At 48.3% G+C, this 18,123-nt stretch overlaps 1 long non-coding RNA gene across 2 annotated transcripts in view; it reads right to left on the bottom strand.

Annotated features, from left to right (window-relative positions):
• Positions 1 to 18,123, bottom strand: part of LOC110261422 (uncharacterized) — a 154,670-nt gene that overhangs the window by 93,946 nt on the left and 42,601 nt on the right. Inside the window, exons 3-4 of one of the 2 annotated variants that reach the window (XR_014808373.1) lie at positions 10,874 to 10,969; positions 6,819 to 9,703 (exon numbers count right to left, since the gene is read on the bottom strand). The exons of the other annotated variant lie outside the window; for it this stretch is intronic. This is a non-coding gene — a long non-coding RNA (uncharacterized LOC110261422). Of the gene's footprint in view, positions 1 to 6,818; positions 9,704 to 10,873; positions 10,970 to 18,123 lie in introns of those variants that run through there. 2 annotated transcript variants of the gene reach the window in all.

The raw sequence follows: 18,123 nt of genomic DNA, 5'->3' as shown, positions 1-18,123 counted from the left end.
CATTATAGAAAGTTGGACAATCAGAGGGAGAGTGCTTACAATTTCATCATCCTAACACAGGAGCTTTTATTTTGCTCAGCTCCTGTATGCTTGCTATATACTTGGGATTTTATTATTCATAAAATTTTATCTTACTTTTTTCTTTAACATCATCGCATAAGCATTTTCCAGGTAACTATGTTGCCTTCAAAACCATTATTTTTCATGGCTGCACACTGTCAAATCAGGCTTAAATACCAAATTTTATTTAACCATTTCCCAGGGTTGGGTACCTAAACTACTTCCAATGACTTGCTATTATAAATAATCACTCTTCTTTCTTTTACTTAAAATGGTTTTCTTGTAGTGGGATTATTTCCTTAGGGCAGACTCCCAGAAATAGAAATCAGAGGTCAGAGGGTATGACTATATCAAGGCTTGTTGGTACTTAGTACAAATACCCTTCTTACGGGGCTTTTCTACTTGCCTCCCCATGTCTGGACGCCTTCTTTACCTCTCCCTCTCTGGTCGCCTTTGCTCAGGCACACCTCCTCGACCTTCAGTCTCCTTATCTGAGATAGAACAAATGACCCTCCTCTGCCAACTTCATGGGCTGGAAAGAAAGGTGATTCAGAGGCCCTAGCAGGGAACAGCAGGTGATACTATACAATACAGTGGCCATACAGCTTAGCCTTTGGCACCAGCCCATATGGGCTTGAAGCTCAGATCTGGCACTCAGAAGCTGTGTGACCTTGGGCAAGTGACTAACCTCTCTGTACCTCAGTTTCCTCATCTGCACAACAAGAGTAATGAAAATCTTAGCAATCCCTCAGGGTTGTAGATGAAGCTTTAAGGAGTTATTTTATGCAGAAAGCCTGCGGCAAGGGCTGTGGTTGTGACCAAAGTGATGTCTGATGTGGGAGGCAGCACTAGCAGGAAAAGGCTTCAGCGTGCCTTCCCGAGGGGAAGGGGCACTTGCCAGGTGCCCAACAGACAGGCTTTTTGTGGAAACAGCTGATCCAGCTCTAATGGCAGAGACCATTCCTCCCTCCCTGCAGCCTGCCCAGTACGGGGTCTGGGTCTCTCTGGCCACCCCCCCTTCCACTCTGCCCTCTGGCTGCTGGGGCCTGATCTTATCCCTTTTTCATCAAGCTGCCTAACTGACCAGAAAATGCAAACGCATCCCTAAACGCATGCAACTGCTCCCACCCCCGCCCCCAGCCCTCTCCTCCCTTCCGGGAAGCTGGGCCCCAGCGCCAGCCTGACGAGCAGCACTTAATTCTTTATTGAAAACCATTAACTGGAGTTCAGTTCTCTGAGCCCCAGTTTCAAATTACCCACAGGAAACGCCAGACTGAGAAAGTGGCTTTCAAGGGCAGAGCCATCTCCTCTAAGAGACTGGCTCTGGGACCCTGACTGTGGGGACTTTTTTTTATTTGGAGAGGCCATAACAACAAGGACAACAGCAACCGCAGCAATCATTTTAATTCCTGGATGCATAACAGCCAACAAAGTGCCCTCCTCTTCCTCCTCCCCTCCCTCTCTTTGACAATAGCCTGGTGCAGTCGGTCTGGAAGGAAATACTATCACCCGTGATTTATGACAAACAGAGGGCTTCGGGGTCACGAAGGCAGGCCAGGGTTGAACCAGACTCTAGATCTCCCTGCCTTTGGGCCCCATGACCCTCCTGTCACAACGCTTCATGGACCACCCACAGTGGGGCCTGAGAGGCAATGCTAGGGAGACAGGGAAGGGAGATGGGACCCTGGGCCTTGACCAGCTGCCAGTGCTGGTTGGAGAGGGGACAGTGAAAAAGACTAGGGCCTCAGAGACCCTGGTTCTGTACTGGGCCTGCCACTAACTGCCTGACATATTGTGGGATTAATTTTTTTTTTTTTTTTTTTTTTTTGTCTTTTTGCCTTTTCTAGGGCCGCTCCCACAGCACATGGAGGTTCTAGGCGTCGAATCCGAACTGTAGTAGCCGGCCTACACCAGAGCCACAGCAACACAGGATCCCAGCCACAACTGCAACCTACACCACAGCTCACAGCAACACTGGATCCTTAACCCACTGAGCGAGGCCAGGGATCAAACCCACAACCTCATGGTTCCCAGTTGGATTCATTAACCACTGAGCCACGACGGGAACTCTGGGGATTAATTATTACTCATGGGACATGCAGAGAGAGCGGAAAGCTAGGGGAATAAGAACAGGAGTGAGGGAACTGAAAGAATTGTGTCTTCAGTCTTCTCTATCAAGATTTCTGGCCAACTGGAAATAAGCTTTATTCATTCATTCATTTTGAATTGTTCCAGATCATCTGTGTGTCAGGCACTGAGCAAAGTACTTTACAAATCGTTCTCACTGACTCCTCCGAACAGCCTTTGAGGCGGGCACTACTACCGTCCCCACCAACCGATGAGGAAAGAGATGCTCCGTGAGTCTGGGAAACTCGCTCATGTCTGCACATCAGTAGCAGAATTTGAACCCAGGTAACCCTGACTTCATGATGCCCATGCCTTTTTTTGTCACCATCACAGTCACGGTTCTATGAACATCTGCACAGGGAGCCAACAAGAGCGCAGAGAGAACAAAGGCCTGTGTGGTCTCCAGGGGGGCTTCCCAGAGTTGAAAGATGGGAGAGACTTGGCCAAAAGAAAAAGGCAAGGGAGAAAATTCCACGAAAGGGCAACAGCACAGGCCACAGTTGGGAAGTATCAAAAAACACGGCAGGTTACGGCAAGTCAGGAATCACTGAGCCATTGGAACTAAGCACGGAGGGTACGGAGGGATTCTGCCCTCTGGGAACAAACAGCCCAGGAGCGAGATGGAAATATGTCAAATGAGTATTTGAGGCCAACTGGGTAAGAATTTTTATCGGAGAACAAAGAGCTTTCTACTTGTCGATCTGGTCTCCTCCTCACAGGAGCCTGAGAAGCAGAGAAGCAGGAGGCCCCCAACTGGGAGAAGAAAGAGCTTCTGCCTCAGAGATCAGGGGCCTGCTTTCCAGAGATTGTGCGACTCGTCACCTCTCTGAATTTGGATTTTCTCTTCTCTGCAAGGGAGCCATTAATGCCCCCTTCCCAGCACTGCTCATGACGGCACCTGACAGTAGCTTGAAACTAATAAAGGGATTGGGCTTTTTTCTAATTTACTTCATTATACAAATGTGGATGCTGAGGCTCAGAGATGTTAACAACTTGCCTATGGGCACACCCGGAAAATGCTGGATCCAAAATTTGATCTCAAATCTAATGGATACCCCGGCCTCTCTCACTTCCACCCACAAATCCTAGTTTAGCCCTTTGGACCCCAATGCCATAAGCCCACTCCTCTGTCCACAATGCCCCTTTGGATGGATGAAGAAAACAGCTATGTCCCCAAATCCCCTCTTCCCAGCCAAACACTCCTAGATTTTCACCCGACAGGATTTTCCAATCCTCTACAGGGTTTCTGCCCTTGAGGAGGAAACAAGAAAGAACAAACAATAGAATTGGCTCCCCAGTGCCCTGACCAGGTGTGAGGCACCCCCGCCTCAGGACCAGCAGCCAGAACCGCAGCAAACGCCCCATAGAAAACAACAGTCCCAGCTTGCTTGCATTCCCCAATCCATCAACCTCCATGGCCAAGCTGGACGCCAGCTTGGAAACTCAAGGGACTCGTCTCCGTCTAAGCCCCGTCTCTTCCCTGCCCCAGATGGCCCTTATATGAGCTGGATCCATTTTCTTGGCCACCTTGCTGAATGCAGTGCACACTCATTCCAGAAAATGCCGACCTCTGCTCCAAGTCGCCTCGTCGGCAGTTTCCCAGACATGGCTGGACTGTTTATTTATTTATTTTTGTGTTAGCAAAAAGGAGGAAATCACATCGGCCTCAAATGAATACTAATGAAATGCCTTCGTTAGCTTCCTTTGTGATAAGAATGAGAAACCGGATTTCTGCAGAATTGCAAGCCATATCTTTCTTTCTCCTAATGTTTTTTGGTGGGTTTTGTTGTTGTTGTTGTTGTTGTTTTGTTTTTGTTTTGCCCTTTCCTCTGATGGGAAGATGAGGGACAACGGAGAAGGAGAGTAGAGTCATTTCATAAAAAATATCTGCATTTTTAAAGGTGCCTTTGTTGCAGAGGGATATAGAGGTGCAATTTCTCCAAACCTACTTTTCTCAGCCTGTAAAGCAAATGTACCTATTTGTCCTCTGCTGCAACAATGCCAGCTGCATTCAATCAACGGAGAAGCTGCAAGCCATAAACCTTCTTCCACAGCTCAGGGGGTGGGGGTGGGGAGAGGGAGCAAGAGAGGAGGCATGCCATAAAAATTCATCAGAATAATGCAGGGATGAGACGCGCTCAGATCGCCAGCAAGCAATCAACCAATCACTCATCCCGTGGCATTTACAGCACGTCTCATTCCCCTGTTCCTTAAGGACAATTGATTTTTCCTGATTCCATTAGCATAACGGCGTGGAAAATGTCTGCAGTGCAATATTTCTGGAAACTTCCAACAAGTAGGCTGGGCACTGGAGTGTGACCATCTCCATAAAGCTTCCTCAGGCTCTGCGGCAGACGCCGCCACAGCCGCCGCAAAAGGCCCAGAGAGAATGGCACAGCCGCCAAAACTTGGGGACCAAGGGCACCTTAGGGGTGTCAAACCAGGTAATTGGTACCAAGGTGAAAACCCTCGTTTTCTTATCCCTGAACACAGAAGCACTTTTTCTTGCATGACAGGGGGGCACTACGGAGTGACAGGAGAAAGCAAAACCCACCTAGCCAGGAGGGGCCACTCCCATGGCATAGGGAGGTTCCCAGGCTAGGAGTCGAATCAGAGCTGTAGCCACCAGCCTACACCACAGCCACAGCAATGCAGGATGCGAGCCGCGTCTGCGACCTATACCACAGCTCACGGCAACGCCGGATCCTTAACCCACTGAGCAAGGCCAGGGATTGAACTGCAACCTCATGGTTCCTAGTCGGATTTGTTAACCACAGAGCCACAATGGGAACTCCAGCCAGGAGGGAACTTGTATGTCTCCAGTCCTGGGTCCATCTGTGGCCTTGCGATGCTGTTGGATTTGGGAGCTGAGAAAAGAAGATACAATGTGATTATGCCTTCATGTGTGAACAGGAGGCTGTAGAAGTGGTGCCCAGGAGCCATTATTCTCTTCCTTTGTCAGCTGGGTCTCCACCACCTCCTCCACTGAAACAGCATGTGCAGGAGGGAATGTGAGGAGTTTGGGGCCATGCCGACTTGGGTTCGAGTCCTGCCTCTTCCTTTTATTTTGTGCGTGGCCTTGGGCTACAGTTAATAAATCTCTCTGATCCTCAGTTTAACTTAATAAAAACTAGGGCCCCATTATTTTACAGGTTGTTGGAAGAATTAAATGAGAATGTGAAAAGCACTTAGCATGGTGCTGATGCATAGTGACTATTCAACCAAATTCTTGTCCCTCTCCCTTTCTCCAAATTTCTATTTCCCCCACCTGGCCCCGACATATCAGCAATGCAATTCTTTCACAGTGTCAGCTTCAGCTGGTCAAACTGGTGAATTTTGACAATGCCAAAAAGAAAGATATAAAACCCATCTATTCTTGCAAGTAAGATGATAACCTGGCTGTGCCTTTTAGAATGTGCTTGGGGAAACTTTCATATTCTTATAGTCTCCTGAGTCAGCCCCTGTCCCTTCTCTCTTGCACCCTCCTTTACTCTCATATTGCAGAGGGATATTTCTAAAACACACATATGACGATGATGCCCTTGCTTAAAACCCCTCCATGGAAAGACAAAAAAAAAAAAACAGAGTTCCCGTCATGGCTCAGTTAAAGAATCCGACTAGGAACCATGAGGTTGTGGGTTCCATCCCTGGCCTCACTCAGTGGGTTAAGGATCCAGCGTTGCTGTGAGCTGTGGTGTAGGTCACAGATGCGGCTCGGATCCCGTGTTGCTGTGGCTGTGGTGTAGGCTGGTGGCTACAGCTCGGATTTGACCCCTAGCCTGGGAATCTCCATATGCCAGGGGAGCGGCCCTAGAAAAGGCAAAAAGACAAAAAACAAAACAAAACAAAAAAACCCTCCATGGCTCCTCACTGCCAGTTTTTCTCTTTAAGATTCAGCTCAGGTTCGGCCTCCTCCAGGAAGCCTTCTTTGAGCTCACACTTTGTTATGGTTATCTGTGTCCATATCTTCTTCATCCTAGACGGTGGGCACCGTCTAAGGCAGTTTTCCAGTCCCATATCCCTGGTACCTCTCACAGAACCTGCTGGTGAGAAAACCAGCTTACAAAGGCAGTGCTGATCTCGTGGGCTGAGGCGCTACACTTACTGTAGGTAGAGGCTGTCTGGGTGCTGACCATGGTCCTGAATATTTGAGCTCTGAGGACTGAAGAAGGAGGTAATAAAGAAACCTTAAGTGTGGTGAAAACCATCCACATTCAGACAACCTCCAAACAGCCAGCCTTTGAACAGCAGAAGGAGGGCTGGGATTCTGGGCACTTAAGTTCCAGGCCTGGCTCTGCTGCTAACATTCTGCTCAAGACAAAACATTTCTGGATCTCAATTTTTCTCATCTGTCAAATGGAAATAAAACCTGACTTGCCCATATCACAAGATTGTTCTAAGGATGACAGAGATGGTATCTGTGAAGCCCTTCATTATCTTTTTTGAAAATGACTGCCATGAAAGTCTCCTAAGTTTCCTTCCAGCTCGTTCAGTGTTTACTGATTAAAACTTATCTGCACTGACCACCTCCACTTCCTTTCTTCCAACTTACTCCTCGGCCCCTTTCGGTGTGGCTTCTAGATGCATCACTCTGACAAAACACCTCTCAATAATGACCTCATGCTACTAAATTCATTGGCATTTTTCAATCTTTATTATACTTGTTCTCCTGGAACCATGTTTCTTGCTCTCAAGCCCTTATCTGAGGATATAATTATGCATTCATTCATGTGACTGTTGTAGCAATACTTGCTCCCCAATTGGAATGTGAACTCCAAGAAGGTAAGCCCTGCATTTGTTTTTTGCTCACTACTACACCCTCAGGTCCTGGCACAATGTTCATGGGCAGCAGCCTCTCCCGTGACTTAGCGGGAAGGCAGGCACTGTGCCCAGGGCAGGCCTGGCCATATCCACCACTGACTGAGACACCAACAGAAGGCCTGGAAGCCCAAGAGTCAACTTCCCAATGCCCAAGCTTCCACCTAATGGGGTTTGGAGCTCTGCGGAGGCCTCCACCTTCTCAAGAAATGTGGATGCTATGAGGAAGACTGGGACGGCGCCTATCAGCATGAGCACAGTAAGCATCGAGAGGTAAATATTGTGGGACAAGATCTAGGAAAACGATGGAGCCCAGATGCTTTGCTGTGTGAAAAATGAAAGCCAGGGACAGAGAGTAAATGTGATCTAAGATCTCAGAGTGAGTTAATGTCCTCCACAGCCCAGAGAGACCAAGAGGCAGGAAGTATGGTCTCTCAGAACCCCTGGGCTCCTTTCTCTGGGCCACCACGGCCTCTGGGCCACCCCTTACCATAATATGTCTCCTAGGGTGATCATTTTCTGTTCACATGTCTGCCTCCCCTCGAAGGGCAAAGACAGTATCTGGTTGAGGGTTTTGTATTGCCAGGGCCTAGCTCCAGGCATGATACATACAAGGGGTCAACTTATGTTTCTTGGATGGATATTGGATGGTGCAGAGGTTGAAGAAGTGAGTGCTGAGATATAAGAAGGTTGGCTGTGAACCAGCATCAGCGCCCCTACACAGTCTCAGAGCCCCACCCAGCTCCCATGCCCGGTAACAAGAGAGGGCCAGTCTCAAGCCTGGACATCCCTAAGATCCGGCTGTGGGCTCCATGGTGAAGTTCATAGATATGCTACTGAATTCCTGCTGAATTTTCAGCCTGCTCACCCAAGAAAGCCAGAGCCACTCCATAACCCTCTGAGAACGATAGAACGTCAGAGTTGGTGATTCATCCTTACAGGTAACACAAGGCAGAGAATATTATCTGCACTTTTAAAGCCATGGAAACTGAGGTTATTCCATCCATTCCATAGGGAGGCAGAGCAAGGATTTTGCAGGCAGAACCCCCAAGTGTGAATTCTAGATTCCTCATTTATAGCTCTTCACCTCAAGTCCACGGTATGGATTTGTGAGGACAGAGGAGATATTAGCTTTGCCTTCAAAGAGCTTACACTCATTAATAGGAAAAAAGACGTGATTAAAAGAACTCTTTTGCCAGGTAGGATATGACTAAGAGCCTCTAAAGAGATGGTGGGGAGGCTCATAGCCATCTGGGAAGAACACTTTATGAAGAAAACAGTCTCTCATCTGAGTCTTGAAAGATACATGGGATTTTAATGGCATCGAAAGGAAGAAAATCCTGGTGAATGAGGAAGTAAGTGAGCCTTGGGCACATTCCTGGAAAGAGAAGTGAGCCTGTTTCACTGGAAAGTTTAGGGAATGTGTGGAATATAAGTGGGAGCTGAGGCCAAAGTAAAGAGAGACTTGAATGCCATTTAAATACTCGGAGAGGTTAAATGACTTATCCAAGAACACACACAGTCAGCGTGGGGTCTAGGACTGGCCTCCAGGATGCCTTCCCTTCCCCTTTGCCCTCATCTTCTGTATGAGTACTGGTAGGACAAGTGGCAGAGGCAGAGGCTATCCCAATACGAAAACACAAGAAAAAGAAATAAGCAGAATTAGTGTGGCTGGTTACAGAGAATCTTAGAGACTCAAAGTATGAATTATAGGAATAAAAGCAAGGAAATACATCTCCAAAAGTGGCATGTTCTGCTGCTCATCAAACTCATGCTTAGAGTGACTATTTCTGTGAATGAACATGAATCTTTGCCATGGGCACATCACGTTAATACATTTCGTATCAATTAAACATCCCCATCGCAATTTGTTTCTTCGGAAATGTTTACCTTTGTTAAGGATTTTCATGGAAAATGCAAAGATAAGTTTTAGGCCAGTTCACAAATTCTGAATTATCACAAATTGTGAATTCGTTAGTGGAGAGAAGCTGTGATTGGAGCCAGGCTGGTTGACTGAAATATTCAGCAGCTTTAGAACTGTCTATCAGAATGTTCCAGCATCCCCCAGGCTACAACAAAATGGACTTAGCAGACTGGTAGCACGGGCTCAGCCAGTCCCAGATCTAAAGGCTCACGCAGACACTGCCTGATGGTGTGACCACGCCCTTCCACATCATTCCAGACCTCGGGGCCCATCTGATATTGAGAGGATGAAATAAATCAGACGATGGATCTGGAATCTATCACGGATCTCACGGTCTAGAGGGGAGAGACAGCAAAGCAACAAAACAGGTGACATGGGATGCGCCATCTCTGTAGGGAGTGTTCCAGGCCACACCAAGATAGCTATTTGCATGTTGACAACAGGCATGAAGTCAGCTTTTCCTCCTGCCTCTCTGAAAGGCACTAAGCTTACTTTTTAGATGTCATTCTTGTTGTGAGGTAGGTTATTACGTCTCTATTCTGCACCAGAGGATACTGAAGCTCAGAGATGTTAGTATCTTGCCTAAGGTCAGATGGCAAAGAAAGGGCTGACCTAGATCAAAATTGATACCTCTCAAAGGGTAAAGCCTGTATGTGCCAAGTTATGCTGCTTTCCACTTGAAGCCCAGTGGGTATCACCAAGGAGACCTAAGCTGCATCTCCACTTTGGAATCCTGGGATAGCAGAAAACTTTCTTCAGTGGGGCTCCAAGAACCTTGGGAGAAACAGTAAAGGGAACTTAGAAACTGATGCTCAGGTAAGAGTTCCAAACTAGAAGAGGAAATAAAGGTTATCTAAACCCAGGATGAAGGGCTGGCGGGGAGAATCCTTTCTAAATAGGAGACAGTTGGAATACGAGTATCTCATTGGGGAAACTAAAGGAGCCACAGAGTTCACAAGGTTGGGAGGGGAGCTCCAGCTCAGGAATTCAACCGCAAAGTGGAGGTAGAGAGGGCCAGTGCTGGTCCTAGGTCCAGGCTTTCAGTTACATCCTGCTCCCCACCAGGAAGAGGTGAGACTCCTGGTGTGGCTGAGGACGGAGATAGAACCTGAGTGTATCTTGCTGTAGAGGGGTGTGAGCTAGAGCAAGAAGCTAAAAGTTTGGTAGAGCCAGAAGCTCATTCTTGTAGGAAGGCACACACCTGATCAAGAAAATGCACTACCCGGAGTTCTTGTCATGGCTCAGTGGTTAACAAACTCGACTAGCATCCATGAGGATGCGGGTTTGATCCCTGGCCACACTCACGTGGGTTAAGGATCTGGTGTTGCCATGAGCTATGGTGCAGGTCGCAAATGCAGCTCCGATCCCATGTGGCTCTGCATAGGCTGGTGGCTACAGCTCTGATTGAACCCCTAGCCTGGGAACCTCCCTATGCCATGCGTGCAGCCCTAAAAAGACAAAAAGACGGAAAAAGAAAATGCAGTACCCAACTCTTCAGCATCCTTAAAACCCTGCCTTGGGAGTTCCCATTGTGGCTCAGAAGAAACAAATCCAGCTAGTATCCATGAGGATGCGGGTTTGATCCCTGGCCTTGCTCAGTAGGTCAGGGATCCAGAGTTGCTGTGAGCTGTAGTATAGGTCACATATGTGACTTGGATCCCATGCTGCTGTGGCTGTGGTGTAGGCCAGCAGCTGTAGCTCCAATTCAACCCCTAGCCTGGGAACCTCCATATGCAGTGGATGTGGTCCTAAAAATAAAAAAAAAATTAAAACCTGCCTGGACTTAATTGGCTCTGAGATGCTTTCCGTGACCTATTCCCTCGATTTGACTAATCTCTTCCTCTGACTTTCCATTGTGACACCTTCCATACCATATAAGCTACTGTCAGTTTACAAGTCCATCTCCATGGCCAAAGTGCGAGATTCCCTGGGGCAAAGACCTACCTCTGAAGCCTTTCTGGGTCCCCAGGGTCTGGCTCAAGTGCGAACTCAGGGACTGTTTGCTGAACTGGATAAGAAAAAGTGTCCATCTAAAAAGAACTGCAAAGGAATGAGAAGCGCTGTAGCATGTGTGTGGAAGGGGTGCTGCTTGGGGGAGCAACACAAGGAAAGGAAAGCTTTATTCAGGAAGAGGAAAAGGCCAGACTCTTTGAGGAGAGAAGAGGCCATTTCTTGATCTGAGATGAACCGCCTGCTGGGGCCAGCTCCAGAGAACATTCAGCTGCCTTCACAGCTTCTAGGTTGAACCTTCCGCAGGGGGGGTCATCAGCAATCACTGGTGCTTTCTAATGAAATTCAACTACTTAAAACCAACCTTAAGCTGATGAACGCCTTTGGAGACTTCTAGAAAAAAATGCAGATAGACACCCCACCCTTTGTGGAGAGGCCCTTAAATACTAAATGGAGGCTATTGTCTGGGCAGAGTCTCCTGCATGACCATCTGAGGGACTTTCTTAAACTTGTCCCCAAAATGGCCAAACTGAAAGTCCTGTTAGAAGGTGATAAGCCCTCTGGCCCAGCCACCCTGCACTCCTGGCCATTTGCCAAGCACGGCTTGTTCACATCTCTGTACCTTTGCAGACATGCTCCCTCTGCCAGAAATTCCCCCCAACTCCCCACCTCCACTTCACCCACCCCAGGCCCAAGCAAGGGATCTGATACACATTAGGAACTGTCTTAGTTTGGGTTTCCCCAGACGCAGATTCTAAAATTAGGAGTCAAGTACAGATAGTATAAACGCACTAGAAGGGACCTTGGGAAGAGAGGCAGGGCAGGGAACGCACCAAGAAAGGATGCGTGTTTAAGCAAGTGACCTCCACGAGTAAGTAGAATCTAACGGTGGAGCCAGTATAGAATTCTTGTCTCAGAATTATCCCATCTGAGGGGTGAGGGAGTTGGGGTATTTATCCACCAGCTCCATCCCTCACTGCCTGAGCGCTGCTCTGGGGGAAGTGGGATATTACCACCCTGGTACTCCTGGCCTGCCCGCTGTGCTCAGGCATGGGAAATGCTGGCGTGTGTGGGTGGGCACTGATAGCATCTGCTTCAGATACTTAGAAATGTTGCTGAATGCATGACACACACAAACAACTCAACAATGATAATAATTACTCAATTTTTTTTTTTACTTTTTAGGGCCACACCGGCGGCATATGGAGGTTCCCAGGCTAGGGGTCAAATTGGAGCTATGGCTGCCAGCCTATGCCACAGCCACAGCAACGCCAGATCCAAGCCACATCTGTGGCTTACACCACAGCTCACAGCAATGCCAGATCCTTAACCCACTGAGTGGGGCCAGGGATCAAACCCGCTTCCTCACAGATGCTAGTCAGGTTTGTTACTGCTGAGCTGCAATGGGAACTCCCGCTAACATTTATAATAATTAGTAAATAATATTTACAAATAGTTTGCTATGTGTCAGACACAATCTAAGTCCTTTATACATACCTTTTTGTGCTAACGACCCTACAAGTTAAGTGATTGCTATGTCCATTTTACAGACAAGGAAAGAGAAGCACAAAGAGCTAAGTAACTTGCTCAAGGTCATGCAGCTAATAACTGACAGAACCAGGACTGAACCTCGGCAGTCTGGCAGGTAGGTGCCCCACTCACTCTACCTATACAATCTGGAGATGCTCCAGCTGGGAATCCGCTGGAGCCTTGTAGTTTGGGACACGTCACCAGTTTTCCAAGCCTTAGTTTCTTGATCTGTAAAAGGAGGGCCCACATCACTGGCTTCCCGTACACACAGCAGAAGCTAATGCGTCAGGGCTGGGCCAGAACTTGGTCTCCATCTGTACAAGGAACTCGAGCCTCTCCCAGTTCTGACGTGCTGCACTCTCACAGCTCAGCTTCCTCCATCCTCCTGTGACCACCTCAGCCCTCCTGAGCCTCATCTGTCTATTCCATGAAGCAAAAGTGAGCCCAGCGTCCACAGGGAAAGAACCCGTCTTCCTGCTGTCTGCTCCTCCCACTGGGCTAACAATCCCGACATACTGGCCACAGGAAACTCCAACCCAAAGCCTGGGCTAGGGGTCAGGTTCAAATTCCAACTTGACCACCACCAGCTGTGTGGCCTTTAGCAAGTCACTGCACTCATCCAAGCCTCGGTTTCTTTATCTGAGACATGGAGTTCCGGATCCCCACCCCAAAGGGTTGTAGTGAGCATGCTGGAAAGCCCCAGCACACAGTAGGCACTCAAGCACAGGCAACTGCACGTTCTTTTTTATGAAGAAGTACGCTGCTCTGTTTCCATTAGGTTAAAAAAAAATCTTAACGTTCACTTTAATTCTAAGCCCCGGAGGCCTTTAGCAGGGCTGACAACTTCGTCTGGAGGATGCTAAATATTTGTCTATTTCAGAGGCAGCATTTATCTTCTAAGGCACTCGTGCCAATCCCCGTGCTGACAAGCAACTTGTTTATTTATTACTCTAATAACAAATAGATTGTCAGGCCCGGAGGCGCTGCATGCACCATGGCTGAGTTTGGGCCTGCTTAAACTCAGCGGCCCAGGCCCTGGCCAGCCCTATGGGGCCTGGAGAGCTGCGGAGTGGTAGCCTGCAAGCTAGGTCCACAGAGAGGAACCACACTTTGCCATGTTCTCAGACCTGGCATCTTGAAAGGAGGGCTTTTGTTACTTTCCAGTGAGCAGGGCCTCCTAAGCCTGGAGCTGGGAACGTGCAGGGCATGTGGAGGGAACGGGGCCAGCAGGGAATTTTCCGTGGGGCAGAGGGCAGGCAGGGCTTAGACTGTGATGGGTGAGAATCATAGGCCCAACCAGTGAGTGCAGAGTTTTGTTCTGTTGGCAGAGAAAAACTAAAAGTGTTAGACAGGTGAGTAACATGGCAAGAAAATCGATTTTGGCTTCTGTGTGGACAGGGAGTTGGAGGGGGCCAGGTGGGAGGCCACGCAGGGCCCCAGTCAGGGAGGATGAGGCTGAGGATGAGGGCATGGCGATGCCAGAGGGACAGAGAAGGGAGGCTGGGCAGTGTAAGTGGGCAGACCTGTCTCGGAAGAACATCAGCCTTGTTAGGCCATACCAGGCAACAGGGTCATTCAGCTTCCAGACTGAGACGACCTTGAAGGCATCTGAGAGCCAAGGGGAACTGGACAGGTGAGGATTTTAACCCCATGTAGCTGGTGGGTCCCCAGAGTCCAGCTCCCAGGCATGGCTCTCTATCTGAGGCAGTGCTGTTAACTGCAGGCCTTGAAAAAAAAAAAAGGGAGAATTAGCTCCAACTCACTGCAGAAGGCTCAGTCGCTATTTATCTTTCGGCAAGGGATTCTGTGGATCAGAGCAGTTCTTGGAGGCCCCAGGATTGTCATTCAAACTATCAAAGATCTACAAAGCATGGAGCCAAAAGGCTGTTGCTTGAGGCTAAGCCGTGAAAAGATTTGGGGGCCAGGAATCCTGCAGCTGCCACTAACTGGCCGTGTGACCTTAGGAAGGTCATCCCCCTGCCCCTTAGCCTCAATTTCCTCATCTTTAGAGGAGGACTGTTCTGTATCTCACCTGAGAATGGCACCTCTGCTCTTGGTCCATCTTCTGTTCTGCAGTAACGAGCCAGATACCCCACCCTTCAGCTGGCGCACAAACAAGAGCAACCACTTGTTAAGCACCTACTGTGTGCCAGACTCTGTAAAGAACACTCTCATACATAAAATGCAGACAGACACTACTTTCACTGTTTTAAAAATAAAATAAGACTCAGCGAGGTTCAGTCTTGTTCAAGATCGAGGGCAAATCTGGGACTCAAACACGGTTATGTCGAATGCTAACAAGTTTTCTTGCAAGCAGTGCAGGCTCCTGGGTACAGGAACGTGAGTGGGACTAAGAAGAAACCAAGATTCCTTGTCATAGTCAGCAAAACAGAGTCCCCTTCCACTGCCGTGGTGCTTTCTCTCCTCTCTGAAATATACACGAACCACCCAAAACGACACATACTGACCCTCCGCCTTCTCATCCTTTAAAATAATTCCTTCTACTTCCACTGGAAAATGAAAACATGATTGTGACCCCATGGTATTTATTGTTCTTAGAATCTAATAGGTAGCGGTTTAGGCTTTGATCTCATTCAGACCTGTCACCTAGTGCATGTGTGACCTTGGGCAGGTCACGTAACCCCTATGAGCTTTGAGCGCCTCATACGTAAAGTGAGAACAAGGACCATCATCTCCTCCTCAAAAGCTTGTAATTTATCCAATGGAGTATTTAGCTCTGAGTCTGACCCACAATATTGCCCAATAATAATATCGTCAACAGCGCAGAGTCTGCAGCCAGACTGGCAGGATTCCAATTCTGGCTCCACTCCTGGGTGACCCCAGACAAGTTATTTAACCTCTCTGAGTTTCAGTTTTCTCAGGCATAAAATGGGATTCTTCTAGAACCTACCTTGCAAATGGTTGTGAAGATTAAATGTGTAAAATGCTTAGAATTTTTCCGGTACATCATCAGCATTCAGTAAGTGTTGTCTATTGTTACAGAATAGCCCTCACTATCTACCTTAAGATATAGTGCAGAAAACTCTTTACAGATGCACTGAGTCTCATCTGTAAAAAAAATCTGGCACCCTATAAGAAATAATTAGAACAGGGGGAGTTCCCATCGTGGCGCAGTGGTTAACGAATCCGACTAGGAACCATGAGGTTGCGGGTTCGGTCCCTGCCCTTGCTCAGTGGGTTAACGATCCAGCGTTGCTGTGGCTCTGGCGTAGGCTGGTGGCTACAGCTCCGATTCGACCCCTAGCCTGGGAACCTCCATATGCCACGGGAGTGGCCCTAGAAAAGGCAAAAAGACAAAAAAAAAAAAAAAAAAAAAAAAAAGAACAGGGGAATTTGGGTGGGGGAGGAAGGAAGAAAGGAGGTTCCGTTGAGATCATCAGGATTGAAGGGACAGGTAGATACTGGAAGGCTGAAAAGGAGTTCATAACAAGGTTCTGGCTCAGGCAGAAAGTGCCATCTCTCCCGCGGGTACTGGCACAATTTTTATAAGAATAAAATCGAGGGAGTTCCCAATGTGGCACAGTGGAAATGAATCCGACTAGCATCCATGAGGACGCAGGTTCGATCCCTGCCCTTGCGCAGTGAGTTAAGGATCTGGTGTAGGTCACAGACACAGCTCGGATCTGGCATTGCTGTGGCTGTGGTGCAGGCCCGCAGCTACAGCTCCGATTCAACCCTTAGCCTGGAAACCTCCATATGCCTCGAGTGTGGCCCTAGAAAGACCAAAAAAAAAGAATAAAATACAATGATGATGTGTGATAGAGACTGGCTAACTCTTTACCAAGCCCATGTTCTCTTCTGCACGTGGCTAGTCTACATTTCAGTCTCTTGTCTTTAGGATGAGCCATCTGACTGAGTCCCGGCCAGTGGAATGTGAGCCACTTCTTCACCTGGCACACGGAAACCTCCGTGCTCTTTCCCCTTCTGCTCCTGGGTGGAGAGGAGAGAGGCTTCCACAGCCACATGCTACAAGTGACAGACCCCAATACGTAAGGAGCCTTGGGTCTCTGACTCACCGCTTGGAGGAGACCTTCCCATCAATCAGGAACACCCATTCTGGACTTTACCAGAAGACAAAATAAACTTTACAGTATTTAAACCATATGCTCTCAGGGTCTTGCTTGTTATAACAGCTAGTGATATGCTAACGAATGCTAAAGTTTGCAGAGAGCTTAATGTGTCCCCTGGGACATGGGTGAGCACTCAGCTTATGGTAGCCAAGAATTCAGGAGGCCAGAAAGCCCAACAGCAAGAGAGCAGAAGACATCAAAGCTTACAGTGGTTCCAGGAAAAAGCCTTTTCTCTGTCTTTTCTAAACCCCCCAAAGCAGAGGGTTACATCTCTGACTCTCTGTGAAATAGAATAAGTAATCCCATTCTGACAGAGTGATCCTGAGGAATAAAGGAAATAATTATTACAATCATCATTTTGTCAAGAAACTGTGCATCAGGCATTGAACGGCTTACCTATATTATCCTAGTTCTTTCTCCCAAATACCATAAGAATCCCTTATAGATGAAGAAACTGAGGCTAAGAGTTCCCGTTGTGGCTCTGTGGTAATGAAACCGACCGGTCCCATGAGGACGCGGGCTCCATCCCCGGCCTCACTCAGGGGGTTAAGGATATGACATTGCCATGAGCTGTGGTGTAGACCCACAGCTATAGCTCCAATTCAACCCGCAGTCTGGGAACTTCCATGTGCCATGGGTGCTGCTCTAAAAAAAAGACAAAAAAAGAAATTGAGGCTGGGAGGTTAAGTAATTTGCTCAAGTCACACAGATAGTAAGCAGACAACCAAGCCAGGACTTGAACTCAGGTCTGACTGACTACAGAGCCAGAATTCTTAACCACTGGTCTCCCCTGGGTAGGGGGATGCCCTCCAGGGCCAAAATCAGGCTGATGGGCTCCAAACCAGGACCCTCAGCTACCAAGAAGGACAGTTAGCTCTGGGGGCACCAGGGCTGCTAAATTGAATCTCCGTGTAAGATTTGGGGTCTTGCTGGCTCAGTCTGTCTCTCCAGCCTCAGCCCATCCTTAGCCTGGGACCTGGCCAGCTGCTGCCAGACCAGCACTGATGCAGCACGTAAAACACTGAAAAGAAAATGGAGAAAAACAGCTCAGCAGGAGGGAGGAGGGAACTTGTCACCCAACTCCCTTCTGCCCCATTCCCAGACTCCCAGGAGGCAGCTAGAGGTTGGACCCTGGCTTTCTCCCAAGGTCACCTTCACGACAGTTCAACCGGGGCTCCGGCTGGCAGCACCCGCCAATGCCAGGCCGTGATGGATTACTGCTCGCTCTGGCTACTGTTCACTGCACAATCCAATCTATGAGACACACATATTTCTCAATTCAGGGACTTCTTTTATTTTATGAAAAATCAGCCGGCTGCTCGGGCATGAGTGGTGAGGCTTGGCAAGCACTTGAATTTTGTGAGCTTCCCCCAGCCTTGTTGTCTTCCGAAATTCCCTTCCCTCTGCCCCGGTCTACCCATTACCCACCTTGAGCCCTACTGAGTATAGAAGAAAAGAGTATAGCTTGGGAGTCAGAGAGTCCTCGGTTCAAGCCCTGCTTCCGCCACTTGTTCTCAGGAGGTTTTGCCTGAGTCGCTTGTCCTCCCTCCTCATGAAAACACTACCCACACCTCAGAGCTTTCACAAGGCGTACAAGGTGGGTGTGGCATTCCTGGCGCAGTA

This window comes from Sus scrofa, chromosome 6, assembly GCF_054392235.1.
Source record: "Sus scrofa isolate SSC_HxYL_T2T_F1_AM1 chromosome 6, Sscrofa_HxYL_maternal_Yorkshire_Landrace_v2.0, whole genome shotgun sequence".
Taxonomy (NCBI): domain Eukaryota; kingdom Metazoa; phylum Chordata; class Mammalia; order Artiodactyla; family Suidae; genus Sus; species Sus scrofa.
This window is presented reverse-complemented; position numbering and strand designations above follow the sequence as displayed.